This window comes from Schistocerca gregaria, chromosome 2, assembly GCF_023897955.1.
Source record: "Schistocerca gregaria isolate iqSchGreg1 chromosome 2, iqSchGreg1.2, whole genome shotgun sequence".
Taxonomy (NCBI): domain Eukaryota; kingdom Metazoa; phylum Arthropoda; class Insecta; order Orthoptera; family Acrididae; genus Schistocerca; species Schistocerca gregaria.
Window position 1 is genome coordinate 1018570741 of NC_064921.1, and position 26960 is coordinate 1018597700.

General features: G+C 49.8%; 28 non-coding genes across 28 annotated transcripts; 14 read left to right on the plus strand and 14 right to left on the minus strand.

The window, feature by feature from the left end:
- Nucleotides 1–316: 316 nt before the first annotated feature.
- Nucleotides 317–388, minus strand: Trnag-ccc (transfer RNA glycine (anticodon CCC)). Its single transcript has one exon. It is a non-coding gene; the product is annotated as a tRNA-Gly (tRNA).
- A 672-nt stretch (nt 389–1060) lies between these two features.
- On the plus strand, nt 1061–1144 carry Trnal-uaa (transfer RNA leucine (anticodon UAA)). Its single transcript has one exon. It is a non-coding gene; the product is annotated as a tRNA-Leu (tRNA).
- A 1124-nt stretch (nt 1145–2268) lies between these two features.
- Trnag-ccc (transfer RNA glycine (anticodon CCC)) lies at nt 2269–2340 on the minus strand. Its single transcript has one exon. It is a non-coding gene; the product is annotated as a tRNA-Gly (tRNA).
- A 672-nt stretch (nt 2341–3012) lies between these two features.
- On the plus strand, nt 3013–3096 carry Trnal-uaa (transfer RNA leucine (anticodon UAA)). Its single transcript has one exon. It is a non-coding gene; the product is annotated as a tRNA-Leu (tRNA).
- A 1124-nt stretch (nt 3097–4220) lies between these two features.
- Trnag-ccc (transfer RNA glycine (anticodon CCC)) lies at nt 4221–4292 on the minus strand. The gene has a single exon. It is a non-coding gene; the product is annotated as a tRNA-Gly (tRNA).
- A 672-nt stretch (nt 4293–4964) lies between these two features.
- Trnal-uaa (transfer RNA leucine (anticodon UAA)) lies at nt 4965–5048 on the plus strand. Its single transcript has one exon. It is a non-coding gene; the product is annotated as a tRNA-Leu (tRNA).
- A 1124-nt stretch (nt 5049–6172) lies between these two features.
- Trnag-ccc (transfer RNA glycine (anticodon CCC)) lies at nt 6173–6244 on the minus strand. The gene has a single exon. It is a non-coding gene; the product is annotated as a tRNA-Gly (tRNA).
- A 671-nt stretch (nt 6245–6915) lies between these two features.
- Trnal-uaa (transfer RNA leucine (anticodon UAA)) lies at nt 6916–6999 on the plus strand. Its single transcript has one exon. It is a non-coding gene; the product is annotated as a tRNA-Leu (tRNA).
- A 1124-nt stretch (nt 7000–8123) lies between these two features.
- Trnag-ccc (transfer RNA glycine (anticodon CCC)) lies at nt 8124–8195 on the minus strand. Its single transcript has one exon. It is a non-coding gene; the product is annotated as a tRNA-Gly (tRNA).
- A 672-nt stretch (nt 8196–8867) lies between these two features.
- Trnal-uaa (transfer RNA leucine (anticodon UAA)) lies at nt 8868–8951 on the plus strand. Its single transcript has one exon. It is a non-coding gene; the product is annotated as a tRNA-Leu (tRNA).
- A 1124-nt stretch (nt 8952–10075) lies between these two features.
- On the minus strand, nt 10076–10147 carry Trnag-ccc (transfer RNA glycine (anticodon CCC)). The gene has a single exon. It is a non-coding gene; the product is annotated as a tRNA-Gly (tRNA).
- Nucleotides 10148–10818: 671 nt separating this feature from the next.
- Nucleotides 10819–10902, plus strand: Trnal-uaa (transfer RNA leucine (anticodon UAA)). Its single transcript has one exon. It is a non-coding gene; the product is annotated as a tRNA-Leu (tRNA).
- Nucleotides 10903–12026: 1124 nt separating this feature from the next.
- On the minus strand, nt 12027–12098 carry Trnag-ccc (transfer RNA glycine (anticodon CCC)). Its single transcript has one exon. It is a non-coding gene; the product is annotated as a tRNA-Gly (tRNA).
- Nucleotides 12099–12770: 672 nt separating this feature from the next.
- On the plus strand, nt 12771–12854 carry Trnal-uaa (transfer RNA leucine (anticodon UAA)). The gene has a single exon. It is a non-coding gene; the product is annotated as a tRNA-Leu (tRNA).
- A 1124-nt stretch (nt 12855–13978) lies between these two features.
- Trnag-ccc (transfer RNA glycine (anticodon CCC)) lies at nt 13979–14050 on the minus strand. The gene has a single exon. It is a non-coding gene; the product is annotated as a tRNA-Gly (tRNA).
- Nucleotides 14051–14722: 672 nt separating this feature from the next.
- Nucleotides 14723–14806, plus strand: Trnal-uaa (transfer RNA leucine (anticodon UAA)). Its single transcript has one exon. It is a non-coding gene; the product is annotated as a tRNA-Leu (tRNA).
- A 1124-nt stretch (nt 14807–15930) lies between these two features.
- On the minus strand, nt 15931–16002 carry Trnag-ccc (transfer RNA glycine (anticodon CCC)). The gene has a single exon. It is a non-coding gene; the product is annotated as a tRNA-Gly (tRNA).
- Nucleotides 16003–16674: 672 nt separating this feature from the next.
- Nucleotides 16675–16758, plus strand: Trnal-uaa (transfer RNA leucine (anticodon UAA)). The gene has a single exon. It is a non-coding gene; the product is annotated as a tRNA-Leu (tRNA).
- Nucleotides 16759–17882: 1124 nt separating this feature from the next.
- Trnag-ccc (transfer RNA glycine (anticodon CCC)) lies at nt 17883–17954 on the minus strand. Its single transcript has one exon. It is a non-coding gene; the product is annotated as a tRNA-Gly (tRNA).
- Nucleotides 17955–18625: 671 nt separating this feature from the next.
- Nucleotides 18626–18709, plus strand: Trnal-uaa (transfer RNA leucine (anticodon UAA)). Its single transcript has one exon. It is a non-coding gene; the product is annotated as a tRNA-Leu (tRNA).
- Nucleotides 18710–19833: 1124 nt separating this feature from the next.
- On the minus strand, nt 19834–19905 carry Trnag-ccc (transfer RNA glycine (anticodon CCC)). The gene has a single exon. It is a non-coding gene; the product is annotated as a tRNA-Gly (tRNA).
- Nucleotides 19906–20577: 672 nt separating this feature from the next.
- On the plus strand, nt 20578–20661 carry Trnal-uaa (transfer RNA leucine (anticodon UAA)). The gene has a single exon. It is a non-coding gene; the product is annotated as a tRNA-Leu (tRNA).
- Nucleotides 20662–21785: 1124 nt separating this feature from the next.
- On the minus strand, nt 21786–21857 carry Trnag-ccc (transfer RNA glycine (anticodon CCC)). Its single transcript has one exon. It is a non-coding gene; the product is annotated as a tRNA-Gly (tRNA).
- Nucleotides 21858–22528: 671 nt separating this feature from the next.
- Nucleotides 22529–22612, plus strand: Trnal-uaa (transfer RNA leucine (anticodon UAA)). Its single transcript has one exon. It is a non-coding gene; the product is annotated as a tRNA-Leu (tRNA).
- Nucleotides 22613–23736: 1124 nt separating this feature from the next.
- Nucleotides 23737–23808, minus strand: Trnag-ccc (transfer RNA glycine (anticodon CCC)). Its single transcript has one exon. It is a non-coding gene; the product is annotated as a tRNA-Gly (tRNA).
- A 673-nt stretch (nt 23809–24481) lies between these two features.
- Nucleotides 24482–24565, plus strand: Trnal-uaa (transfer RNA leucine (anticodon UAA)). The gene has a single exon. It is a non-coding gene; the product is annotated as a tRNA-Leu (tRNA).
- A 1124-nt stretch (nt 24566–25689) lies between these two features.
- On the minus strand, nt 25690–25761 carry Trnag-ccc (transfer RNA glycine (anticodon CCC)). Its single transcript has one exon. It is a non-coding gene; the product is annotated as a tRNA-Gly (tRNA).
- Nucleotides 25762–26434: 673 nt separating this feature from the next.
- Nucleotides 26435–26518, plus strand: Trnal-uaa (transfer RNA leucine (anticodon UAA)). Its single transcript has one exon. It is a non-coding gene; the product is annotated as a tRNA-Leu (tRNA).
- Nucleotides 26519–26960: the final 442 nt, after the last annotated feature.

A 26960-nucleotide genomic window follows, 5' to 3' on the forward strand; every position in this document is an offset into this window, starting at 1 on the left:
GCGAATCTGTGGCCACAATAAAATGAAAGGTTCTGTCGTATGTTTGTCGGTTTTTGGTCTCTCGCAGTCGTTTCTCCCGCCTGCCCTCTACATATATGACCATTTCCAAGCGTCAGCTCTCGCGTCAGCCGAACAAAGTCGAGACAAGTCGACACATGGAGACACACGATGCTGTGAATCGAAATCCGGCGACTGCCGCAATGGCGACACGGAGTGAGACGTGGGGCGAAGGAAAACTATTCGTACCACGACGGTTCTGTTTCGAGGATCGCGTTACGTTACTTGGAATAGCCCTAGAAGAAAAATGTACGTTTCGTGCGGTGGCCGGGAATCGAACCCGGATCAACTGCTTGGGAAGCAACCATGCTGACCGTTACACCACCACCGCCTTGCGTGCCGAGTCATTCACGCCGCGATGTATCGGCTACCCTCCTGCCACCAGAGGCCGAAGGCGAAGGCGCTGTAGGCGTTCAACGCCAGGGCAGAGGTTGGCACATCTGAACGCAGTGTGTAGGTGCTGCTAGCGTAAATAGAAGCACAACTGACAGCCGTTGGAAAACTGCCCTTTAATTTACAGCCGCATGATATAAGAAATATCTAATGTGACGTACGTACAGACGATCCAGAGACGATTGAGCATAATTGTGCCAGTCCAGAAGTAGAAAGCGCCTAAGTATCACAATGTTAAGTTGGTTAGTTTGATCCTCGCCTGGAGCATATCATTAGCTTCCCCTGAGGGCGAAATACACAGCGTAGCCGTTGCTAGGGAACGGACTTTTATTGTCGTTCGTTGTTTTCTCCACGCCAATGTGAAAATTGATAGTTAGAGTTCTGCTCGTTCCACTTAAGGCCGAAGGCGTCGGAAAACAACGGTGCGAGGCACCATATTTAAGTTCCGGGTGCCGACAGTGAGGGTGGGGTGTTACCTCACATCTCACAACTCGTTTTAAATACTCTAAAAAAAATGTATTTCCTTCACACAAAAAAAACAAGCAAATTTCGCAGTCAGGCCCTGCAGATGTTTATAGAAACGATGGCAGCAGTGTGTTTCCGCTCGCACGTCAGATTGGCCGAGCGGTCTAAGGCGCCAGATTTAAGCTCTGGTTCCCGAAAGGCAGCGTGGGTTCGAACCCCACATCTGACAATGAATTTTAAATATTCCAAACCTACCCGTTTCCTTCGTGCGGGAAAGGAAGTAAATTTCGCGCAAACAGGTTGAAGAGATATTATCAGTGACGGCAGTGATTATGGCGCTTGCCCTGCACGTCTGATTGTCTGGCCGTCAGAAGGAACGGGAAGCTGTTAGGAGGCATGGCTTTCAGCCAGGCAGCCCTGATTCGATTCCTGGTAGCCGAACATACTTTTGTTTGCTGAGTCTTGGCTAGTCTCACAGCGCTTACGTTTTCTTTGTGTTGTGCTTTTTGGGTCCAAGCATCAAGAAAGCAAAAGTCAACGAAAACAGATACGTGGTTAAATGTCTGGCAGGGCAGTAATGAAGGTGGATGAGCCGGTGGACCGGGTATTGGACTGGTGACGTGGCCGAATTGCATCGCTCCTCAGCTCAGTACGTTAGGGCGTCGTGCTGTGAACACAAAGGCCATGTATTCGATAGCACTAAGTGCCATTTCATTTTTCTCTCATAAAAGACAGTGCTTCCTCCAGCGAGACACTGCCAGGTAAATACCAAGTGATGTGCACAAGAAGCAAGACGTCTGCACGTTTCGCGGCGTTGTCGATAACGGCCATACCACGCTGAGTGCAGCGGTTCTCGTCTGTTGATTGGAGTTAATAGCGGTTGGCCGTGTTTAGTACTTGGATGGGCGACCAGCTTGGAGCTCTACCTACATTTGGCTTCTTTCATTTTGCCTATTTACTTAGGTGTCGTCGCTGCTTAGCGATAATGATGCGGTCCAGCACGCTGACGCCACTCCTGCCTGTCGGTGCACTAAAGCGCGAATCTGTGGCCACAATAAAATGAAAGGTTCTGTCGTATGTTTGTCGGTTTTTGGTCTCTCGCAGTCGTTTCTCCCGCCTGCCCTCTACATATATGCCCATTTCCAAGCGTCAGCTCTCGCGTCAGCCGAGCAAAGTCGAGACAAGTCGACACATGGAGACACACGATGCTGTGAATCGAAATCCGGCGACTACCGCAATGGCGACACGGAGTGAGACGTGGGGCGAAGGAAAACTATTCGTACCACGACGGTTCTGTTTCGAGGATCGCGTTACGTTACTTGGAATAGCCCTAGAAGAAAAATGTACGTTTCGTGCGGTGGCCGGGAATCGAACCCGGATCAACTGCTTGGGAAGCAACCATGCTGACCGTTACACCACCACCGCCTTGCGTGCCGAGTCATTCACGTCGCGATGTATCGGCTACCCTCCTGCCACCAGAGGCCGAAGGCGAAGGCGCTGTAGGCGTTCAACGCCAGGGCAGAGGTTGGCACATCTGAACGCAGTGTGTAGGTGCTGCTAGCGTAAATAGAAGCACAACTGACAGCCGTTGGAAAACTGCCCTTTAATTTACAGCCGCATGATATAAGAAATATCTAATGTGACGTACGTACAGACGATCCAGAGACGATTGAGCATAATTGTGCCAGTCCAGAAGTAGAAAGCGCCTAAGTATCACAATGTTAAGTTGGTTAGTTTGATCCTCGCCTGGAGCATATCATTAGCTTCCCCTGAGGGCGAAATACACAGTGTAGCCGTTGCTAGGGAACGGACTTTTATTGTCGTTCGTTGTTTTCTCCACGCCAATGTGAAAATTGATAGTTAGAGTTCTGCTCGTTCCACTTAAGGCCGAAGGCGTCGGAAAACAACGGTGCCAGGCACCATATTTAAGTTCCGGGTGCCGACAGTGAGGGTGGGGTGTTACCTCACATCTCACAACTCGTTTTAAATACTCTAAAAAAATGTATTTCCTTCACACAAAAAAAAACAAGCAAATTTCGCAGTGAGGCCCTGGAGATGTTTATAGAAACGATGGCAGCAGTGTGTTTCCGCTCGCACGTCAGATTGGCCGAGCGGTCTAAGGCGCCAGATTTAAGCTCTGGTTCCCGAAAGGCAGCGTGGGTTCGAACCCCACATCTGACAATGAATTTTAAATATTCCAAACCTACCCGTTTCCTTCGTGCGGGAAAGGAAGTAAATTTCGCGCAAACAGGTTGAAGAGATATTATCAGTGACGGCAGTGATTATGGCGCTTGCCCTGCACGTCTGATTGTCTGGCCGTCAGAAGGAACGGAAAGCTGTTAGGAGGCATGGCTTTCAGCCAGGCAGCCCGGATTCGATTCCTGGTAGCCGAACATACTTTTGTTTGCTGAGTCTTGGCTAGTCTCACGGCGCTTACGTTTTCTTTGTGTTGTGCTTTTTGGGTCCAAGCATCAAGAAAGCAAAAGTCAACGAAAACAGATACGTGGTTAAATGTCTGGCAGGGCAGTAATGAAGGTGGATGAGCCGGTGGACCGGGTATTGGACTGGTGACGTGGCCGAATTGCATCGCTCCTCAGCTCAGTACGTTAGAGCGTCGTGCTGTGAACACAAAGGCCATGTATTCGATAGCACTAAGTGCCATTTCATTTTTCTCTCATAAAAGACAGTGCTTCCTCCAGCGAGACACTGCCAGGTAAATACCAAGTGATGTGCACAAGAAGCAAGACGTCTGCACGTTTCGCGGCGTTGTCGATAACGGCCATACCACGCTGAGTGCAGCGGTTCTCGTCTGTTGATTGGAGTTAATAGCGGTTGGCCGTGTTTAGTACTTGGATGGGCGACCAGCTTGGAGCTCTACCTACATTTGGCTTCTTTCATTTTGCCTATTTACTTAGGTGTCGTCGCTGCTTAGCGATAATGATGCGGTCCAGCACGCTGACGCCACTCCTGCCTGTCGGTGCACTAAAGCGCGAATCTGTGGCCACAATAAAATGAAAGGTTCTGTCGTATGTTTGTCGGTTTTTGGTCTCTCGCAGTCGTTTCTCCCGCCTGCCCTCTACATATATGCCCATTTCCAAGCGTCAGCTCTCGCGTCAGCCGAGCAAAGTCGAGACAAGTCGACACATGGAGACACACGATGCTGTGAATCGAAATCCGGCGACTACCGCAATGGCGACACGGAGTGAGACGTGGGGCGAAGGAAAACTATTCGTACCACGACGGTTCTGTTTCGAGGATCGCGTTACGTTACTTGGAATAGCCCTAGAAGAAAAATGTACGTTTCGTGCGGTGGCCGGGAATCGAACCCGGATCAACTGCTTGGGAAGCAACCATGCTGACCGTTACACCACCACCGCCTTGCGTGCCGAGTCATTCACGTCGCGATGTATCGGCTACCCTCCTGCCACCAGAGGCTGAAGGCGAAGGCGCTGTAGGCGTTCAACGCCAGGGCAGAGGTTGGCACATCTGAACGCAGTGTGTAGGTGCTGCTAGCGTAAATAGAAGCACAACTGACAGCCGTTGGAAAACTGCCCTTTAATTTACAGCCGCATGATATAAGAAATATCTAATGTGACGTACGTACAGACGATCCAGAGACGATTGAGCATAATTGTGCCAGTCCAGAAGTAGAAAGCGCCTAAGTATCACAATGTTAAGTTGGTTAGTTTGATCCTCGCCTGGAGCATATCATTAGCTTCCCCTGAGGGCGAAATACACAGTGTAGCCGTTGCTAGGGAACGGACTTTTATTGTCGTTCGTTGTTTTCTCCACGCCAATGTGAAAATTGATAGTTAGAGTTCTGCTCGTTCCACTTAAGGCCGAAGGCGTCGGAAAACAACGGTGCCAGGCACCATATTTAAGTTCCGGGTGCCGACAGTGAGGGTGGGGTGTTACCTCACATCTCACAACTCGTTTTAAATACTCTAAAAAAATGTATTTCCTTCACACAAAAAAAAACAAGCAAATTTCGCAGTCAGGCCCTGGAGATGTTTATAGAAACGATGGCAGCAGTGTGTTTCCGCTCGCACGTCAGATTGGCCGAGCGGTCTAAGGCGCCATATTTAAGCTCTGGTTCCCGAAAGGGAGCGTGGGTTCGAACCCCACATCTGACAATGAATTTTAAATATTCCAAACCTACCCGTTTCCTTCGTGCGGGAAAGGAAGTAAATTTCGCGCAAACAGGTTGAAGAGATATTATCAGTGACGGCAGTGATTATGGCGCTTGCCCTGCACGTCTGATTGTCTGGCCGTCAGAAGGAACGGAAAGCTGTTAGGAGGCATGGCTTTCAGCCAGGCAGCCCGGATTCGATTCCTGGTAGCCGAACATACTTTTGTTTGCTGAGTCTTGGCTAGTCTCACGGCGCTTACGTTTTCTTTGTGTTGTGCTTTTTGGGTCCAAGCATCAAGAAAGCAAAAGTCAACGAAAACAGATACGTGGTTAAATGTCTGGCAGGGCAGTAATGAAGGTGGATGAGTCGGTGGACCGGGTATTGGACTGGTGACGTGGCCGAATTGCATCGCTCCTCAGCTCAGTACGTTAGAGCGTCGTGCTGTGAACACAAAGGCCATGTATTCGATAGCACTAAGTGCCATTTCATTTTTCTCTCATAAAAGACAGTGCTTCCTCCAGCGAGACACTGCCAGGTAAATACCAAGTGATGTGCACAAGAAGCAAGACGTCTGCACGTTTCGCGGCGTTGTCGATAACGGCCATACCACGCTGAGTGCAGCGGTTCTCGTCTGTTGATTGGAGTTAATAGCGGTTGGCCGTGTTTAGTACTTGGATGGGCGACCAGCTTGGAGCTCTACCTACATTTGGCTTCTTTCATTTTGCCTATTTACTTAGGTGTCGTCGCTGCTTAGCGATAATGATGCGGTCCAGCACGCTGACGCCACTCCTGCCTGTCGGTGCACTAAAGCGCGAATCTGTGGCCACAATAAAATGAAAGGTTCTGTCGTATGTTTGTCGGTTTTTGGTCTCTCGCAGTCGTTTCTCCCGCCTGCCCTCTACATATATGCCCATTTCCAAGCGTCAGCTCTCGCGTCAGCCGAGCAAAGTCGAGACAAGTCGACACATGGAGACACACGATGCTGTGAATCGAAATCCGGCGACTACCGCAATGGCGACACGGAGTGAGACGTGGGGCGAAGGAAAACTATTCGTACCACGACGGTTCTGTTTCGAGGATCGCGTTACGTTACTTGGAATAGCCCTAGAAGAAAAATGTACGTTTCGTGCTGTGGCCGGGAATCTAACCCGGATCAACTGCTTGGGAAGCAACCATGCTGACCGTTACACCACCACCGCCTTGCGTGCCGAGTCATTCACGCCGCGATGTATCGGCTACCCTCCTGCCACCAGAGGCCGAAGGCGAAGGCGCTGTAGGCGTTCAACGCCAGGGCAGAGGTTGGCACATCTGAACGCAGTGTGTAGGTGCTGCTAGCGTAAATAGAAGCACAACTGACAGCCGTTGGAAAACTGCCCTTTAATTTACAGCCGCATGATATAAGAAATATCTAATGTGACGTACGTACAGACGATCCAGAGACGATTGAGCATAATTGTGCCAGTCCAGAAGTAGAAAGCGCCTAAGTATCACAATGTTAAGTTGGTTAGTTTGATCCTCGCCTGGAGCATATCATTAGCTTCCCCTGAGGGCGAAATACACAGCATAGCCGTTGCTAGGGAACGGACTTTTATTGTCGTTCGTTGTTTTCTCCACGCCAATGTGAAAATTGATAGTTAGAGTTCTGCTCGTTCCACTTAAGGCCGAAGGCGTCGGAAAACAACGGTGCCAGGCACCATATTTAAGTTCCGGGTGCCGACAGTGAGGGTGGGGTGTTACCTCACATCTCACAACTCGTTTTAAATACTCTAAAAAAATGTATTTCCTTCACACAAAAAAAACAAGCAAATTTCGCAGTGAGGCCCTGGAGATGTTTATAGAAACGATGGCAGCAGTGTGTTTCCGCTCGCACGTCAGATTGGCCGAGCGGTCTAAGGCGCCAGATTTAAGCTCTGGTTCCCGAAAGGGAGCGTGGGTTCGAACCCCACATCTGACAATGAATTTTAAATATTCCAAACCTACCCGTTTCCTTCGTGCGGGAAAGGAAGTAAATTTCGCGCAAACAGGTTGAAGAGATATTATCAGTGACGGCAGTGATTATGGCGCTTGCCCTGCACGTCTGATTGTCTGGCCGTCAGAAGGAACGGAAAGCTGTTAGGAGGCATGGCTTTCAGCCAGGCAGCCCTGATTCGATTCCTGGTAGCCGAACATACTTTTGTTTGCTGAGTCTTGGCTAGTCTCACAGCGCTTACGTTTTCTTTGTGTTGTGCTTTTTGGGTCCAAGCATCAAGAAAGCAAAAGTCAACGAAAACAGATACGTGGTTAAATGTCTGGCAGGGCAGTAATGAAGGTGGATGAGCCGGTGGACCGGGTATTGGACTGGTGACGTGGCCGAATTGCATCGCTCCTCAGCTCAGTACGTTAGGGCGTCGTGCTGTGAACACAAAGGCCATGTATTCGATAGCACTAAGTGCCATTTCATTTTTCTCTCATAAAAGACAGTGCTTCCTCCAGCGAGACACTGCCAGGTAAATACCAAGTGATGTGCACAAGAAGCAAGACGTCTGCACGTTTCGCGGCGTTGTCGATAACGGCCATACCACGCTGAGTGCAGCGGTTCTCGTCTGTTGATTGGAGTTAATAGCGGTTGGCCGTGTTTAGTACTTGGATGGGCGACCAGCTTGGAGCTCTACCTACATTTGGCTTCTTTCATTTTGCCTATTTACTTAGGTGTCGTCGCTGCTTAGCGATAATGATGCGGTCCAGCACGCTGACGCCACTCCTGCCTGTCGGTGCACTAAAGCGCGAATCTGTGGCCACAATAAAATGAAAGGTTCTGTCGTATGTTTGTCGGTTTTTGGTCTCTCGCAGTCGTTTCTCCCGCCTGCCCTCTACATATATGCCCATTTCCAAGCGTCAGCTCTCGCGTCAGCCGAGCAAAGTCGAGACAAGTCGACACATGGAGACACACGATGCTGTGAATCGAAATCCGGCGACTACCGCAATGGCGACACGGAGTGAGACGTGGGGCGAAGGAAAACTATTCGTACCACGACGGTTCTGTTTCGAGGATCGCGTTACGTTACTTGGAATAGCCCTAGAAGAAAAATGTACGTTTCGTGCGGTGGCCGGGAATCGAACCCGGATCAACTGCTTGGGAAGCAACCATGCTGACCGTTACACCACCACCGCCTTGCGTGCCGAGTCATTCACGTCGCGATGTATCGGCTACCCTCCTGCCACCAGAGGCTGAAGGCGAAGGCGCTGTAGGCGTTCAACGCCAGGGCAGAGGTTGGCACATCTGAACGCAGTGTGTAGGTGCTGCTAGCGTAAATAGAAGCACAACTGACAGCCGTTGGAAAACTGCCCTTTAATTTACAGCCGCATGATATAAGAAATATCTAATGTGACGTACGTACAGACGATCCAGAGACGATTGAGCATAATTGTGCCAGTCCAGAAGTAGAAAGCGCCTAAGTATCACAATGTTAAGTTGGTTAGTTTGATCCTCGCCTGGAGCATATCATTAGCTTCCCCTGAGGGCGAAATACACAGTGTAGCCGTTGCTAGGGAACGGACTTTTATTGTCGTTCGTTGTTTTCTCCACGCCAATGTGAAAATTGATAGTTAGAGTTCTGCTCGTTCCACTTAAGGCCGAAGGCGTCGGAAAACAACGGTGCCAGGCACCATATTTAAGTTCCGGGTGCCGACAGTGAGGGTGGGGTGTTACCTCACATCTCACAACTCGTTTTAAATACTCTAAAAAAATGTATTTCCTTCACACAAAAAAAAACAAGCAAATTTCGCAGTCAGGCCCTGGAGATGTTTATAGAAACGATGGCAGCAGTGTGTTTCCGCTCGCACGTCAGATTGGCCGAGCGGTCTAAGGCGCCATATTTAAGCTCTGGTTCCCGAAAGGGAGCGTGGGTTCGAACCCCACATCTGACAATGAATTTTAAATATTCCAAACCTACCCGTTTCCTTCGTGCGGGAAAGGAAGTAAATTTCGCGCAAACAGGTTGAAGAGATATTATCAGTGACGGCAGTGATTATGGCGCTTGCCCTGCACGTCTGATTGTCTGGCCGTCAGAAGGAACGGAAAGCTGTTAGGAGGCATGGCTTTCAGCCAGGCAGCCCGGATTCGATTCCTGGTAGCCGAACATACTTTTGTTTGCTGAGTCTTGGCTAGTCTCACGGCGCTTACGTTTTCTTTGTGTTGTGCTTTTTGGGTCCAAGCATCAAGAAAGCAAAAGTCAACGAAAACAGATACGTGGTTAAATGTCTGGCAGGGCAGTAATGAAGGTGGATGAGTCGGTGGACCGGGTATTGGACTGGTGACGTGGCCGAATTGCATCGCTCCTCAGCTCAGTACGTTAGAGCGTCGTGCTGTGAACACAAAGGCCATGTATTCGATAGCACTAAGTGCCATTTCATTTTTCTCTCATAAAAGACAGTGCTTCCTCCAGCGAGACACTGCCAGGTAAATACCAAGTGATGTGCACAAGAAGCAAGACGTCTGCACGTTTCGCGGCGTTGTCGATAACGGCCATACCACGCTGAGTGCAGCGGTTCTCGTCTGTTGATTGGAGTTAATAGCGGTTGGCCGTGTTTAGTACTTGGATGGGCGACCAGCTTGGAGCTCTACCTACATTTGGCTTCTTTCATTTTGCCTATTTACTTAGGTGTCGTCGCTGCTTAGCGATAATGATGCGGTCCAGCACGCTGACGCCACTCCTGCCTGTCGGTGCACTAAAGCGCGAATCTGTGGCCACAATAAAATGAAAGGTTCTGTCGTATGTTTGTCGGTTTTTGGTCTCTCGCAGTCGTTTCTCCCGCCTGCCCTCTACATATATGCCCATTTCCAAGCGTCAGCTCTCGCGTCAGCCGAGCAAAGTCGAGACAAGTCGACACATGGAGACACACGATGCTGTGAATCGAAATCCGGCGACTACCGCAATGGCGACACGGAGTGAGACGTGGGGCGAAGGAAAACTATTCGTACCACGACGGTTCTGTTTCGAGGATCGCGTTACGTTACTTGGAATAGCCCTAGAAGAAAAATGTACGTTTCGTGCTGTGGCCGGGAATCTAACCCGGATCAACTGCTTGGGAAGCAACCATGCTGACCGTTACACCACCACCGCCTTGCGTGCCGAGTCATTCACGCCGCGATGTATCGGCTACCCTCCTGCCACCAGAGGCCGAAGGCGAAGGCGCTGTAGGCGTTCAACGCCAGGGCAGAGGTTGGCACATCTGAACGCAGTGTGTAGGTGCTGCTAGCGTAAATAGAAGCACAACTGACAGCCGTTGGAAAACTGCCCTTTAATTTACAGCCGCATGATATAAGAAATATCTAATGTGACGTACGTACAGACGATCCAGAGACGATTGAGCATAATTGTGCCAGTCCAGAAGTAGAAAGCGCCTAAGTATCACAATGTTAAGTTGGTTAGTTTGATCCTCGCCTGGAGCATATCATTAGCTTCCCCTGAGGGCGAAATACACAGCATAGCCGTTGCTAGGGAACGGACTTTTATTGTCGTTCGTTGTTTTCTCCACGCCAATGTGAAAATTGATAGTTAGAGTTCTGCTCGTTCCACTTAAGGCCGAAGGCGTCGGAAAACAACGGTGCCAGGCACCATATTTAAGTTCCGGGTGCCGACAGTGAGGGTGGGGTGTTACCTCACATCTCACAACTCGTTTTAAATACTCTAAAAAAATGTATTTCCTTCACACAAAAAAAACAAGCAAATTTCGCAGTGAGGCCCTGGAGATGTTTATAGAAACGATGGCAGCAGTGTGTTTCCGCTCGCACGTCAGATTGGCCGAGCGGTCTAAGGCGCCAGATTTAAGCTCTGGTTCCCGAAAGGGAGCGTGGGTTCGAACCCCACATCTGACAATGAATTTTAAATATTCCAAACCTACCCGTTTCCTTCGTGCGGGAAAGGAAGTAAATTTCGCGCAAACAGGTTGAAGAGATATTATCAGTGACGGCAGTGATTATGGCGCTTGCCCTGCACGTCTGATTGTCTGGCCGTCAGAAGGAACGGAAAGCTGTTAGGAGGCATGGCTTTCAGCCAGGCAGCCCTGATTCGATTCCTGGTAGCCGAACATACTTTTGTTTGCTGAGTCTTGGCTAGTCTCACAGCGCTTACGTTTTCTTTGTGTTGTGCTTTTTGGGTCCAAGCATCAAGAAAGCAAAAGTCAACGAAAACAGATACGTGGTTAAATGTCTGGCAGGGCAGTAATGAAGGTGGATGAGCCGGTGGACCGGGTATTGGACTGGTGACGTGGCCGAATTGCATCGCTCCTCAGCTCAGTACGTTAGGGCGTCGTGCTGTGAACACAAAGGCCATGTATTCGATAGCACTAAGTGCCATTTCATTTTTCTCTCATAAAAGACAGTGCTTCCTCCAGCGAGACACTGCCAGGTAAATACCAAGTGATGTGCACAAGAAGCAAGACGTCTGCACGTTTCGCGGCGTTGTCGATAACGGCCATACCACGCTGAGTGCAGCGGTACTCGTCTGTTGATTGGAGTTAATAGCGGTTGGCCGTGTTTAGTACTTGGATGGGCGACCAGCTTGGAGCTCTACCTACATTTGGCTTCTTTCATTTTGCCTATTTACTTAGGTGTCGTCGCTGCTTAGCGATAATGATGCGGTCCAGCACGCTGACGCCACTCCTGCCTGTCGGTGCACTAAAGCGCGAATCTGTGGCCACAATAAAATGAAAGGTTCTGTCGTATGTTTGTCGGTTTTTGGTCTCTCGCAGTCGTTTCTCCCGCCTGCCCTCTACATATATGCCCATTTCCAAGCGTCAGCTCTCGCGTCAGCCGAGCAAAGTCGAGACAAGTCGACACATGGAGACACACGATGCTGTGAATCGAAATCCGGCGACTACCGCAATGGCGACACGGAGTGAGACGTGGGGCGAAGGAAAACTAGTCGTACCACGACGGTTCTGTTTCGAGGATCGCGTTACGTTACTTGGAAGAGCCCTAGAAGAAAAATGTACGTTTCGTGCGGTGGCCGGGAATCGAACCCGGATCAACTGCTTGGGAAGCAACCATGCTGACCGTTACACCACCACCGCCTTGCGTGCCGAGTCATTCACGCCGCGATGTATCGGCTACCCTCCTGCCACCAGAGGCCGAAGGCGAAGGCGCTGTAGGCGTTCAACGCCAGGGCAGAGGTTGGCACATCTGAACGCAGTGTGTAGGTGCTGCTAGCGTAAATAGAAGCACAACTGACAGCCGTTGGAAAACTGCCCTTTAATTTACAGCCGCATGATATAAGAAATATCTAATGTGACGTACGTACAGACGATCCAGAGACGATTGAGCATAATTGTGCCAGTCCAGAAGTAGAAAGCGCCTAAGTATCACAATGTTAAGTTGGTTAGTTTGATCCTCGCCTGGAGCATATCATTAGCTTCCCCTGAGGGCGAAATACACAGTGTAGCCGTTGCTAGGGAACGGACTTTTATTGTCGTTCGTTGTTTTCTCCACGCCAATGTGAAAATTGATAGTTAGAGTTCTGCTCGTTCCACTTAAGGCCGAAGGCGTCGGAAAACAACGGTGCCAGGCACCATATTTAAGTTCCGGGTGCCGACAGTGAGGGTGGGGTGTTACCTCACATCTCACAACTCGTTTTAAATACTCTAAAAAAATGTATTTCCTTCACACAAAAAAAAACAAGCAAATTTCACAGTGAGGCCCTGGAGATGTTTATAGAAACGATGGCAGCAGTGTGTTTCCGCTCGCACGTCAGATTGGCCGAGCGGTCTAAGGCGCCAGATTTAAGCTCTGGTTCCCGAAAGGCAGCGTGGGTTCGAACCCCACATCTGACAATGAATTTTAAATATTCCAAACCTACCCGTTTCCTTCGTGCGGGAAAGGAAGTAAATTTCGCGCAAACAGGTTGAAGAGATATTATCAGTGACGGCAGTGATTATGGCGCTTGCCCTGCACGTCTGATTGTCTGGCCGTCAGAAGGAACGGAAAGCTGTTAGGAGGCATGGCTTTCAGCCAGGCAGCCCGGATTCGATTCCTGGTAGCCGAACATACTTTTGTTTGCTGAGTCTTGGCTAGTCTCACGGCGCTTACGTTTTCTTTGTGTTGTGCTTTTTGGGTCCAAGCATCAAGAAAGCAAAAGTCAACGAAAACAGATACGTGGTTAAATGTCTGGCAGGGCAGTAATGAAGGTGGATGAGCCGGTGGACCGGGTATTGGACTGGTGACGTGGCCGAATTGCATCGCTCCTCAGCTCAGTACGTTAGAGCGTCGTGCTGTGAACACAAAGGCCATGTATTCGATAGCACTAAGTGCCATTTCATTTTTCTCTCATAAAAGACAGTGCTTCCTCCAGCGAGACACTGCCAGGTAAATACCAAGTGATGTGCACAAGAAGCAAGACGTCTGCACGTTTCGCGGCGTTGTCGATAACGGCCATACCACGCTGAGTGCAGCGGTTCTCGTCTGTTGATTGGAGTTAATAGCGGTTGGCCGTGTTTAGTACTTGGATGGGCGACCAGCTTGGAGCTCTACCTACATTTGGCTTCTTTCATTTTGCCTATTTACTTAGGTGTCGTCGCTGCTTAGCGATAATGATGCGATCCAGCACGCTGACGCCACTCCTGCCTGTCGGTGCACTAAAGCGCGAATCTGTGGCCACAATAAAATGAAAGGTTCTGTCGTATGTTTGTCGGTTTTTGGTCTCTCGCAGTCGTTTCTCCCGCCTGCCCTCTACATATATGCCCATTTCCAAGCGTCAGCTCTCGCGTCAGCCGAGCAAAGTCGAGACAAGTCGACACATGGAGACACACGATGCTGTGAATCGAAATCCGGCGACTACCGCAATGGCGACACGGAGTGAGACGTGGGGCGAAGGAAAACTAGTCGTACCACGACGGTTCTGTTTCGAGGATCGCGTTACGTTACTTGGAAGAGCCCTAGAAGAAAAATGTACGTTTCGTGCGGTGGCCGGGAATCGAACCCGGATCAACTGCTTGGGAAGCAACCATGCTGACCGTTACACCACCACCGCCTTGCGTGCCGAGTCATTCACGCCGCGATGTATCGGCTACCCTCCTGCCACCAGAGGCCGAAGGCGAAGGCGCTGTAGGCGTTCAACGCCAGGGCAGAGGTTGGCACATCTGAACGCAGTGTGTAGGTGCTGCTAGCGTAAATAGAAGCACAACTGACAGCCGTTGGAAAACTGCCCTTTAATTTACAGCCGCATGATATAAGAAATATCTAATGTGACGTACGTACAGACGATCCAGAGACGATTGAGCATAATTGTGCCAGTCCAGAAGTAGAAAGCGCCTAAGTATCACAATGTTAAGTTGGTTAGTTTGATCCTCGCCTGGAGCATATCATTAGCTTCCCCTGAGGGCGAAATACACAGTGTAGCCGTTGCTAGGGAACGGACTTTTATTGTCGTTCGTTGTTTTCTCCACGCCAATGTGAAAATTGATAGTTAGAGTTCTGCTCGTTCCACTTAAGGCCGAAGGCGTCGGAAAACAACGGTGCCAGGCACCATATTTAAGTTCCGGGTGCCGACAGTGAGGGTGGGGTGTTACCTCACATCTCACAACTCGTTTTAAATACTCTAAAAAAATGTATTTCCTTCACACAAAAAAAAACAAGCAAATTTCACAGTGAGGCCCTGGAGATGTTTATAGAAACGATGGCAGCAGTGTGTTTCCGCTCGCACGTCAGATTGGCCGAGCGGTCTAAGGCGCCAGATTTAAGCTCTGGTTCCCGAAAGGCAGCGTGGGTTCGAACCCCACATCTGACAATGAATTTTAAATATTCCAAACCTACCCGTTTCCTTCGTGCGGGAAAGGAAGTAAATTTCGCGCAAACAGGTTGAAGAGATATTATCAGTGACGGCAGTGATTATGGCGCTTGCCCTGCACGTCTGATTGTCTGGCCGTCAGAAGGAACGGAAAGCTGTTAGGAGGCATGGCTTTCAGCCAGGCAGCCCGGATTCGATTCCTGGTAGCCGAACATACTTTTGTTTGCTGAGTCTTGGCTAGTCTCACGGCGCTTACGTTTTCTTTGTGTTGTGCTTTTTGGGTCCAAGCATCAAGAAAGCAAAAGTCAACGAAAACAGATACGTGGTTAAATGTCTGGCAGGGCAGTAATGAAGGTGGATGAGCCGGTGGACCGGGTATTGGACTGGTGACGTGGCCGAATTGCATCGCTCCTCAGCTCAGTACGTTAGAGCGTCGTGCTGTGAACACAAAGGCCATGTATTCGATAGCACTAAGTGCCATTTCATTTTTCTCTCATAAAAGACAGTGCTTCCTCCAGCGAGACACTGCCAGGTAAATACCAAGTGATGTGCACAAGAAGCAAGACGTCTGCACGTTTCGCGGCGTTGTCGATAACGGCCATACCACGCTGAGTGCAGCGGTTCTCGTCTGTTGATTGGAGTTAATAGCGGTTGGCCGTGTTTAGTACTTGGATGGGCGACCAGCTTGGAGCTCTACCTACATTTGGCTTCTTTCATTTTGCCTATTTACTTAGGTGTCGTCGCTGCTTAGCGATAATGATGCGGTCCAGCACGCTGACGCCACTCCTGCCTGTCGGTGCACTAAAGCGCGAATCTGTGGCCACAATAAAATGAAAGGTTCTGTCGTATGTTTGTCGGTTTTTGGTCTCTCGCAGTCGTTTCTCCCGCCTGCCCTCTACATATATGCCCATTTCCAAGCGTCAGCTCTCGCGTCAGCCGAGCAAAGTCGAGACAAGTCGACACATGGAGACACACGATGCTGTGAATCGAAATCCGGCGACTACCGCAATGGCGACACGGAGTGAGACGTGGGGCGAAGGAAAACTATTCGTACCACGACGGTTCTGTTTCGAGGATCGCGTTACGTTACTTGGAATAGCCCTAGAAGAAAAATGTACGTTTCGTGCGGTGGCCGGGAATCTAACCCGGATCAACTGCTTGGGAAGCAACCATGCTGACCGTTACACCACCACCGCCTTGCGTGCCGAGTCATTCACGTCGCGATGTATCGGCTACCCTCCTGCCACCAGAGGCCGAAGGCGAAGGCGCTGTAGGCGTTCAACGCCAGGGCAGAGGTTGGCACATCTGAACGCAGTGTGTAGGTGCTGCTAGCGTAAATAGAAGCACAACTGACAGCCGTTGGAAAACTGCCCTTTAATTTACAGCCGCATGATATAAGAAATATCTAATGTGACGTACGTACAGACGATCCAGAGACGATTGAGCATAATTGTGCCAGTCCAGAAGTAGAAAGCGCCTAAGTATCACAATGTTAAGTTGGTTAGTTTGATCCTCGCCTGGAGCATATCATTAGCTTCCCCTGAGGGCGAAATACACAGTGTAGCCGTTGCTAGGGAACGGACTTTTATTGTCGTTCGTTGTTTTCTCCACGCCAATGTGAAAATTGATAGTTAGAGTTCTGCTCGTTCCACTTAAGGCCGAAGGCGTCGGAAAACAACGGTGCCAGGCACCATATTTAACTTCCGGGTGCCGACAGTGAGGGTGGGGTGTTACCTCACATCTCACAACTCGTTTTAAATACTCTAAAAAAATGTATTTCCTTCACACAAAAAAAAACAAGCAAATTTCGCAGTCAGGCCCTGGAGATGTTTATAGAAACGATGGCAGCAGTGTGTTTCCGCTCGCACGTCAGATTGGCCGAGCGGTCTAAGGCGCCAGATTTAAGCTCTGGTTCCCGAAAGGCAGCGTGGGTTCGAACCCCACATCTGACAATGAATTTTAAATATTCCAAACCTACCCGTTTCCTTCGTGCGGGAAAGGAAGTAAATTTCGCGCAAACAGGTTGAAGAGATATTATCAGTGACGGCAGTGATTATGGCGCTTGCCCTGCACGTCTGATTGTCTGGCCGTCAGAAGGAACGGAAAGCTGTTAGGAGGCATGGCTTTCAGCCAGGCAGCCCGGATTCGATTCCTGGTAGCCGAACATACTTTTGTTTGCTGAGTCTTGGCTAGTCTCACGGCGCTTACGTTTTCTTTGTGTTGTGCTTTTTGGGTCCAAGCATCAAGAAAGCAAAAGTCAACGAAAACAGATACGTGGTTAAATGTCTGGCAGGGCAGTAATGAAGGTGGATGAGCCGGTGGACCGGGTATTGGACTGGTGACGTGGCCGAATTGCATCGCTCCTCAGCTCAGTACGTTAGAGCGTCGTGCTGTGAACACAAAGGCCATGTATTCGATAGCACTAAGTGCCATTTCATTTTTCTCTCATAAAAGACAGTGCTTCCTCCAGCGAGACACTGCCAGGTAAATACCAAGTGATGTGCACAAGAAGCAAGACGTCTGCACGTTTCGCGGCGTTGTCGATAACGGCCATACCACGCTGAGTGCAGCGGTTCTCGTCTGTTGATTGGAGTTAATAGCGGTTGGCCGTGTTTAGTACTTGGATGGGCGACCAGCTTGGAGCTCTACCTACATTTGGCTTCTTTCATTTTGCCTATTTACTTAGGTGTCGTCGCTGCTTAGCGATAATGATGCGGTCCAGCACGCTGACGCCACTCCTGCCTGTCGGTGCACTAAAGCGCGAATCTGTGGCCACAATAAAATGAAAGGTTCTGTCGTATGTTTGTCGGTTTTTGGTCTCTCGCAGTCGTTTCTCCCGCCTGCCCTCTACATATATGCCCATTTCCAAGCGTCAGCTCTCGCGTCAGCCGAGCAAAGTCGAGACAAGTCGACACATGGAGACACACGATGCTGTGAATCGAAATCCGGCGACTACCGCAATGGCGACACGGAGTGAGACGTGGGGCGAAGGAAAACTATTCGTACCACGACGGTTCTGTTTCGAGGATCGCGTTACGTTACTTGGAATAGCCCTAGAAGAAAAATGTACGTTTCGTGCGGTGGCCGGGAATCTAACCCGGATCAACTGCTTGGGAAGCAACCATGCTGACCGTTACACCACCACCGCCTTGCGTGCCGAGTCATTCACGTCGCGATGTATCGGCTACCCTCCTGCCACCAGAGGCCGAAGGCGAAGGCGGTGTAGGCGTTCAACGCCAGGGCAGAGGTTGGCACATCTGAACGCAGTGTGTAGGTGCTGCTAGCGTAAATAGAAGCACAACTGACAGCCGTTGGAAAACTGCCCTTTAATTTACAGCCGCATGATATAAGAAATATCTAATGTGACGTACGTACAGACGATCCAGAGACGATTGAGCATAATTGTGCCAGTCCAGAAGTAGAAAGCGCCTAAGTATCACAATGTTAAGTTGGTTAGTTTGATCCTCACCTGGAGCATATCATTAGCTTCCCCTGAGGGCGAAATACACAGTGTAGCCGTTGCTAGGGAACGGACTTTTATTGTCGTTCGTTGTTTTCTCCACGCCAATGTGAAAATTGATAGTTAGAGTTCTGCTCGTTCCACTTAAGGCCGAAGGCGTCGGAAAACAACGGTGCCAGGCACCATATTTAAGTTCCGGGTGCCGACAGTGAGGGTGGGGTGTTACCTCACATCTCACAACTCGTTTTAAATACTCTAAAAAAATGTATTTCCTTCACACAAAAAAAACAAGCAAATTTCGCAGTCAGGCCCTGGAGATGTTTATAGAAACGGTGGCAGCAGTGTGTTTCCGCTCGCACGTCAGATTGGCCGAGCGGTCTAAGGCGCCAGATTTAAGCTCTGGTTCCCGAAAGGCAGCGTGGGTTCGAACCCCACATCTGACAATGAATTTTAAATATTCCAAACCTACCCGTTTCCTTCGTGCGGGAAAGGAAGTAAATTTCGCGCAAACAGGTTGAAGAGATATTATCAGTGACGGCAGTGATTATGGCGCTTGCCCTGCACGTCTGATTGTCTGGCCGTCAGAAGGAACGGAAAGCTGTTAGGAGGCATGGCTTTCAGCCAGGCAGCCCGGATTCGATTCCTGGTAGCCGAACATACTTTTGTTTGCTGAGTCTTGGCTAGTCTCACGGCGCTTACGTTTTCTTTGTGTTGTGCTTTTTGGGTCCAAGCATCAAGAAAGCAAAAGTCAACGAAAACAGATACGTGGTTAAATGTCTGGCAGGGCAGTAATGAAGGTGGATGAGCCGGTGGACCGGGTATTGGACTGGTGACGTAGCCGAATTGCATCGCTCCTCAGCTCAGTACGTTAGAGCGTCGTGCTGTGAACACAAAGGCCATGTATTCGATAGCACTAAGTGCCATTTCATTTTTCTCTCATAAAAGACAGTGCTTCCTCCAGCGAGACACTGCCAGGTAAATACCAAGTGATGTGCACAAGAAGCAAGACGTCTGCACGTTTCGCGGCGTTGTCGATAACGGCCATACCACGCTGAGTGCAGCGGTTCTCGTCTGTTGATTGGAGTTAATAGCGGTTGGCCGTGTTTAGTACTTGGATGGGCGACCAGCTTGGAGCTCTACCTACATTTGGCTTCTTTCATTTTGCCTATTTACTTAGGTGTCGTCGCTGCTTAGCGATAATGATGCGGTCCAGCACGCTGACGCCACTCCTGCCTGTCGGTGCACTAAAGCGCGAATCTGTGGCCACAATAAAATGAAAGGTTCTGTCGTATGTTTGTCGGTTTTTGGTCTCTCGCAGTCGTTTCTCCCGCCTGCCCTCTACATATATGCCCATTTCCAAGCGTCAGCTCTCGCGTCAGCCGAGCAAAGTCGAGACAAGTCGACACATGGAGACACACGATGCTGTGAATCGAAATCCGGCGACTACCGCAATGGCGACACGGAGTGAGACGTGGGGCGAAGGAAAACTATTCGTACCACGACGGTTCTGTTTCGAGGATCGCGTTACGTTACTTGGAATAGCCCTAGAAGAAAAATGTACGTTTCGTGCGGTGGCCGGGAATCGAACCCGGATCAACTGCTTGGGAAGCAACCATGCTGACCGTTACACCACCACCGCCTTGCGTGCCGAGTCATTCACGTCGCGATGTATCGGCTACCCTCCTGCCACCAGAGGCCGAAGGCGAAGGCGCTGTAGGCGTTCAACGCCAGGGCAGAGGTTGGCACATCTGAACGCAGTGTGTAGGTGCTGCTAGCGTAAATAGAAGCACAACTGACAGCCGTTGGAAAACTGCCCTTTAATTTACAGCCGCATGATATAAGAAATATCTAATGTGACGTACGTACAGACGATCCAGAGACGATTGAGCATAATTGTGCCAGTCCAGAAGTAGAAAGCGCCTAAGTATCACAATGTTAAGTTGGTTAGTTTGATCCTCGCCTGGAGCATATCATTAGCTTCCCCTGAGGGCGAAATACACAGTGTAGCCGTTGCTAGGGAACGGACTTTTATTGTCGTTCGTTGTTTTCTCCACGCCAATGTGAAAATTGATAGTTAGAGTTCTGCTCGTTCCACTTAAGGCCGAAGGCGTCGGAAAACAACGGTGCCAGGCACCATATTTAAGTTCCGGGTGCCGACAGTGAGGGTGGGGTGTTACCTCACATCTCACAACTCGTTTTAAATACTCTAAAAAAATGTATTTCCTTCACACAAAAAAAAACAAGCAAATTTCGCAGTCAGGCCCTGGAGATGTTTATAGAAACGATGGCAGCAGTGTGTTTCCGCTCGCACGTCAGATTGGCCGAGCGGTCTAAGGCGCCAGATTTAAGCTCTGGTTCCCGAAAGGGAGCGTGGGTTCGAACCCCACATCTGACAATGAATTTTAAATATTCCAAACCTACCCGTTTCCTTCGTGCGGGAAAGGAAGTAAATTTCGCGCAAACAGGTTGAAGAGATATTATCAGTGACGGCAGTGATTATGGCGCTTGCCCTGCACGTCTGATTGTCTGGCCGTCAGAAGGAACGGAAAGCTGTTAGGAGGCATGGCTTTCAGCCAGGCAGCCCGGATTCGATTCCTGGTAGCCGAACATACTTTTGTTTGCTGAGTCTTGGCTAGTCTCACGGCGCTTACGTTTTCTTTGTGTTGTGCTTTTTGGGTCCAAGCATCAAGAAAGCAAAAGTCAACGAAAACAGATACGTGGTTAAATGTCTGGCAGGGCAGTAATGAAGGTGGATGAGCCGGTGGACCGGGTATTGGACTGGTGACGTGGCCGAATTGCATCGCTCCTCAGCTCAGTACGTTAGAGCGTCGTGCTGTGAACACAAAGGCCATGTATTCGATAGCACTAAGTGCCATTTCATTTTTCTCTCATAAAAGACAGTGCTTCCTCCAGCGAGACACTGCCAGGTAAATACCAAGTGATGTGCACAAGAAGCAAGACGTCTGCACGTTTCGCGGCGTTGTCGATAACGGCCATACCACGCTGAGTGCAGCGGTTCTCGTCTGTTGATTGGAGTTAATAGCGGTTGGCCGTGTTTAGTACTTGGATGGGCGACCAGCTTGGAGCTCTACCTACATTTGGCTTCTTTCATTTTGCCTATTTACTTAGGTGTCGTCGCTGCTTAGCGATAATGATGCGGTCCAGCACGCTGACGCCACTCCTGCCTGTCGGTGCACTAAAGCGCGAATCTGTGGCCACAATAAAATGAAAGGTTCTGTCGTATGTTTGTCGGTTTTTGGTCTCTCGCAGTCGTTTCTCCCGCCTGCCCTCTACATATATGCCCATTTCCAAGCGTCAGCTCTCGCGTCAGCCGAGCAAAGTCGAGACAAGTCGACACATGGAGACACACGATGCTGTGAATCGAAATCCGGCGACTACCGCAATGGCGACACGGAGTGAGACGTGGGGCGAAGGAAAACTATTCGTACCACGACGGTTCTGTTTCGAGGATCGCGTTACGTTACTTGGAATAGCCCTAGAAGAAAAATTTACGTTTCGTGCGGTGGCCGGGAATCGAACCCGGATCAACTGCTTGGGAAGCAACCATGCTGACCGTTACACCACCACCGCCTTGCGTGCCGAGTCATTCACGTCGCGATGTATCGGCTACCCTCCTGCCACCAGAGGCCGAAGGCGAAGGCGCTGTAGGCGTTCAACGCCAGGGCAGAGGTTGGCACATCTGAACGCAGTGTGTAGGTGCTGCTAGCGTAAATAGAAGCACAACTGACAGCCGTTGGAAAACTGCCCTTTAATTTACAGCCGCATGATATAAGAAATATCTAATGTGACGTACGTACAGACGATCCAGAGACGATTGAGCATAATTGTGCCAGTCCAGAAGTAGAAAGCGCCTAAGTATCACAATGTTAAGTTGGTTAGTTTGATCCTCGCCTGGAGCATATCATTAGCTTCCCCTGAGGGCGAAATACACAGTGTAGCCGTTGCTAGGGAACGGACTTTTATTGTCGTTCGTTGTTTTCTCCACGCCAATGTGAAAATTGATAGTTAGAGTTCTGCTCGTTCCACTTAAGGCCGAAGGCGTCGGAAAACAACGGTGCCAGGCACCATATTTAAGTTCCGGGTGCCGACAGTGAGGGTGGGGTGTTACCTCACATGTCACAACTCGTTTTAAATACTCTAAAAAAATGTATTTCCTTCACACAAAAAAAACAAGCAAATTTCGCAGTCAGGCCCTGGAGATGTTTATAGAAACGATGGCAGCAGTGTGTTTCCGCTCGCACGTCAGATTGGCCGAGCGGTCTAAGGCGCCAGATTTAAGCTCTGGTTCCCGAAAGGGAGCGTGGGTTCGAACCCCACATCTGACAATGAATTTTAAATATTCCAAACCTACCCGTTTCCTTCGTGCGGGAAAGGAAGTAAATTTCGCGCAAACAGGTTGAAGAGATATTATCAGTGACGGCAGTGATTATGGCGCTTGCCCTGCACGTCTGATTGTCTGGCCGTCAGAAGGAACGGAAAGCTGTTAGGAGGCATGGCTTTCAGCCAGGCAGCCCGGATTCGATTCCTGGTAGCCGAACATACTTTTGTTTGCTGAGTCTTGGCTAGTCTCACGGCGCTTACGTTTTCTTTGTGTTGTGCTTTTTGGGTCCAAGCATCAAGAAAGCAAAAGTCAACGAAAACAGATACGTGGTTAAATGTCTGGCAGGGCAGTAATGAAGGTGGATGAGCCGGTGGACCGGGTATTGGACTGGTGACGTGGCCGAATTGCATCGCTCCTCAGCTCAGTACGTTAGAGCGTCGTGCTGTGAACACAAAGGCCATGTATTCGATAGCACTAAGTGCCATTTCATTTTTCTCTCATAAAAGACAGTGCTTCCTCCAGCGAGACACTGCCAGGTAAATACCAAGTGATGTGCACAAGAAGCAAGACGTCTGCACGTTTCGCGGCGTTGTCGATAACGGCCATACCACGCTGAGTGCAGCGGTTCTCGTCTGTTGATTGGAGTTAATAGCGGTTGGCCGTGTTTAGTACTTGGATGGGCGACCAGCTTGGAGCTCTACCTACATTTGGCTTCTTTCATTTTGCCTATTTACTTAGGTGTCGTCGCTGCTTAGCGATAATGATGCGGTCCAGCACGCTGACGCCACTCCTGCCTGTCGGTGCACTAAAGCGCGAATCTGTGGCCACAATAAAATGAAAGGTTCTGTCGTATGTTTGTCGGTTTTTGGTCTCTCGCAGTCGTTTCTCCCGCCTGCCCTCTACATATATGCCCATTTCCAAGCGTCAGCTCTCGCGTCAGCCGAGCAAAGTCGAGACAAGTCGACACATGGAGACACACGATGCTGTGAATCGAAATCCGGCGACTACCGCAATGGCGACACGGAGTGAGACGTGGGGCGAAGGAAAACTATTCGTACCACGACGGTTCTGTTTCGAGGATCGCGTTACGTTACTTGGAATAGCCCTAGAAGAAAAATGTACGTTTCGTGCGGTGGCCGGGAATCGAACCCGGATCAACTGCTTGGGAAGCAACCATGCTGACCGTTACACCACCACCGCCTTGCGTGCCGAGTCATTCACGTCGCGATGTATCGGCTACCCTCCTGCCACCAGAGGCCGAAGGCGAAGGCGCTGTAGGCGTTCAACGCCAGGGCAGAGGTTGGCACATCTGAACGCAGTGTGTAGGTGCTGCTAGCGTAAATAGAAGCACAACTGACAGCCGTTGGAAAACTGCCCTTTAATTTACAGCCGCATGATATAAGAAATATCTAATGTGACGTACGTACAGACGATCCAGAGACGATTGAGCATAATTGTGCCAGTCCAGAAGTAGAAAGCGCCTAAGTATCACAATGTTAAGTTGGTTAGTTTGATCCTCGCCTGGAGCATATCATTAGCTTCCCCTGAGGGCGAAATACACAGTGTAGCCGTTGCTAGGGAACGGACTTTTATTGTCGTTCGTTGTTTTCTCCACGCCAATGTGAAAATTGATAGTTAGAGTTCTGCTCGTTCCACTTAAGGCCGAAGGCGTCGGAAAACAACGGTGCCAGGCACCATATTTAAGTTCCGGGTGCCGACAGTGAGGGTGGGGTGTTACCTCACATCTCACAACTCGTTTTAAATACTCTAAAAAAATGTATTTCCTTCACACAAAAAGAAAACAAGCAAATTTCGCAGTGAGGCCCTGGAGATGTTTATAGAAACGATGGCAGCAGTGTGTTTCCGCTCGCACGTCAGATTGGCCGAGCGGTCTAAGGCGCCAAATTTAAGCTCTGGTTCCCGAAAGGGAGCGTGGGTTCGAACCCCACATCTGACAATGAATTTTAAATATTCCAAACCTACCCGTTTCCTTCGTGCGGGAAAGGAAGTAAATTTCGCGCAAACAGGTTGAAGAGATATTATCAGTGACGGCAGTGATTATGGCGCTTGCCCTGCACGTCTGATTGTCTGGCCGTCAGAAGGAACGGAAAGCTGTTAGGAGGCATGGCTTTCAGCCAGGCAGCCCGGATTCGATTCCTGGTAGCCGAACATACTTTTGTTTGCTGAGTCTTGGCTAGTCTCACGGCGCTTACGTTTTCTTTGTGTTGTGCTTTTTGGGTCCAAGCATCAAGAAAGCAAAAGTCAACGAAAACAGATACGTGGTTAAATGTCTGGCAGGGCAGTAATGAAGGTGGATGAGCCGGTGGACCGGGTATTGGACTGGTGACGTGGCCGAATTGCATCGCTCCTCAGCTCAGTACGTTAGAGCGTCGTGCTGTGAACACAAAGGCCATGTATTCGATAGCACTAAGTGCCATTTCATTTTTCTCTCATAAAAGACAGTGCTTCCTCCAGCGAGACACTGCCAGGTAAATACCAAGTGATGTGCACAAGAAGCAAGACGTCTGCACGTTTCGCGGCGTTGTCGATAACGGCCATACCACGCTGAGTGCAGCGGTTCTCGTCTGTTGATTGGAGTTAATAGCGGTTGGCCGTGTTTAGTACTTGGATGGGCGACCAGCTTGGAGCTCTACCTACATTTGGCTTCTTTCATTTTGCCTATTTACTTAGGTGTCGTCGCTGCTTAGCGATAATGATGCGGTCCAGCACGCTGACGCCACTCCTGCCTGTCGGTGCACTAAAGCGCGAATCTGTGGCCACAATAAAATGAAAGGTTCTGTCGTATGTTTGTCGGTTTTTGGTCTCTCGCAGTCGTTTCTCCCGCCTGCCCTCTACATATATGCCCATTTCCAAGCGTCAGCTCTCGCGTCAGCCGAGCAAAGTCGAGACAAGTCGACACATGGAGACACACGATGCTGTGAATCGAAATCCGGCGACTACCGCAATGGCGACACGGAGTGAGACGTGGGGCGAAGGAAAACTATTCGTACCACGACGGTTCTGTTTCGAGGATCGCGTTACGTTACTTGGAATAGCCCTAGAAGAAAAATGTACGTTTCGTGCGGTGGCCGGGAATCGAACCCGGATCAACTGCTTGGGAAGCAACCATGCTGACCGTTACACCACCACCGCCTTGCGTGCCGAGTCATTCACGTCGCGATGTATCGGCTACCCTCCTGCCACCAGAGGCCGAAGGCGAAGGCGCTGTAGGCGTTCAACGCCAGGGCAGAGGTTGGCACATCTGAACGCAGTGTGTAGGTGCTGCTAGCGTAAATAGAAGCACAACTGACAGCCGTTGGAAAACTGCCCTTTAATTTACAGCAGCATGATATAAGAAATATCTAATGTGACGTACGTACAGACGATCCAGAGACGATTGAGCATAATTGTGCCAGTCCAGAAGTAGAAAGCGCCTAAGTATCACAATGTTAAGTTGGTTAGTTTGATCCTCGCCTGGAGCATATCATTAGCTTCCCCTGAGGGCGAAATACACAGCGTAGCCGTTGCTAGGGAACGGACTTTTATTGTCGTTCGTTGTTTTCTCCACGCCAATGTGAAAATTGATAGTTAGAGTTCTGCTCGTTCCACTTAAGGCCGAAGGCGTCGGAAAACAACGGTGCCAGGCACCACATTTAAGTTCCGGGTGCCGACAGTGAGGGTGGGGTGTTACCTCACATCTCACAACTCGTTTTAAATACTCTAAAAAAATGTATTTCCTTCACACAAAAAAAAAACAAGCAAATTTCGCAGTCAGGCCCTGGAGATGTTTATAGAAACGATGGCAGCAGTGTGTTTCCGCTCGCACGTCAGATTGGCCGAGCGGTCTAAGGCGCCAGATTTAAGCTCTGGTTCCCGAAAGGGAGCGTGGGTTGGAACCCCACATCTGACAATGAATTTTAAATATTCCAAACCTACCCGTTTCCTTCGTGCGGGAAAGGAAGTAAATTTCGCGCAAACAGGTTGAAGAGATATTATCAGTGACGGCAGTGATTATGGCGCTTGCCCTGCACGTCTGATTGTCTGGCCGTCAGAAGGAACGGAAAGCTGTTAGGAGGCATGGCTTTCAGCCAGGCAGCCCGGATTCGATTCCTGGTAGCCGAACATACTTTTGTTTGCTGAGTCTTGGCTAGTCTCACGGCGCTTACGTTTTCTTTGTGTTGTGCTTTTTGGGTCCAAGCATCAAGAAAGCAAAAGTCAACGAAAACAGATACGTGGTTAAATGTCTGGCAGGGCAGTAATGAAGGTGGATGAGCCGGTGGACCGGGTATTGGACTGGTGACGTAGCCGAATTGCATCGCTCCTCAGCTCAGTACGTTAGAGCGTCGTGCTGT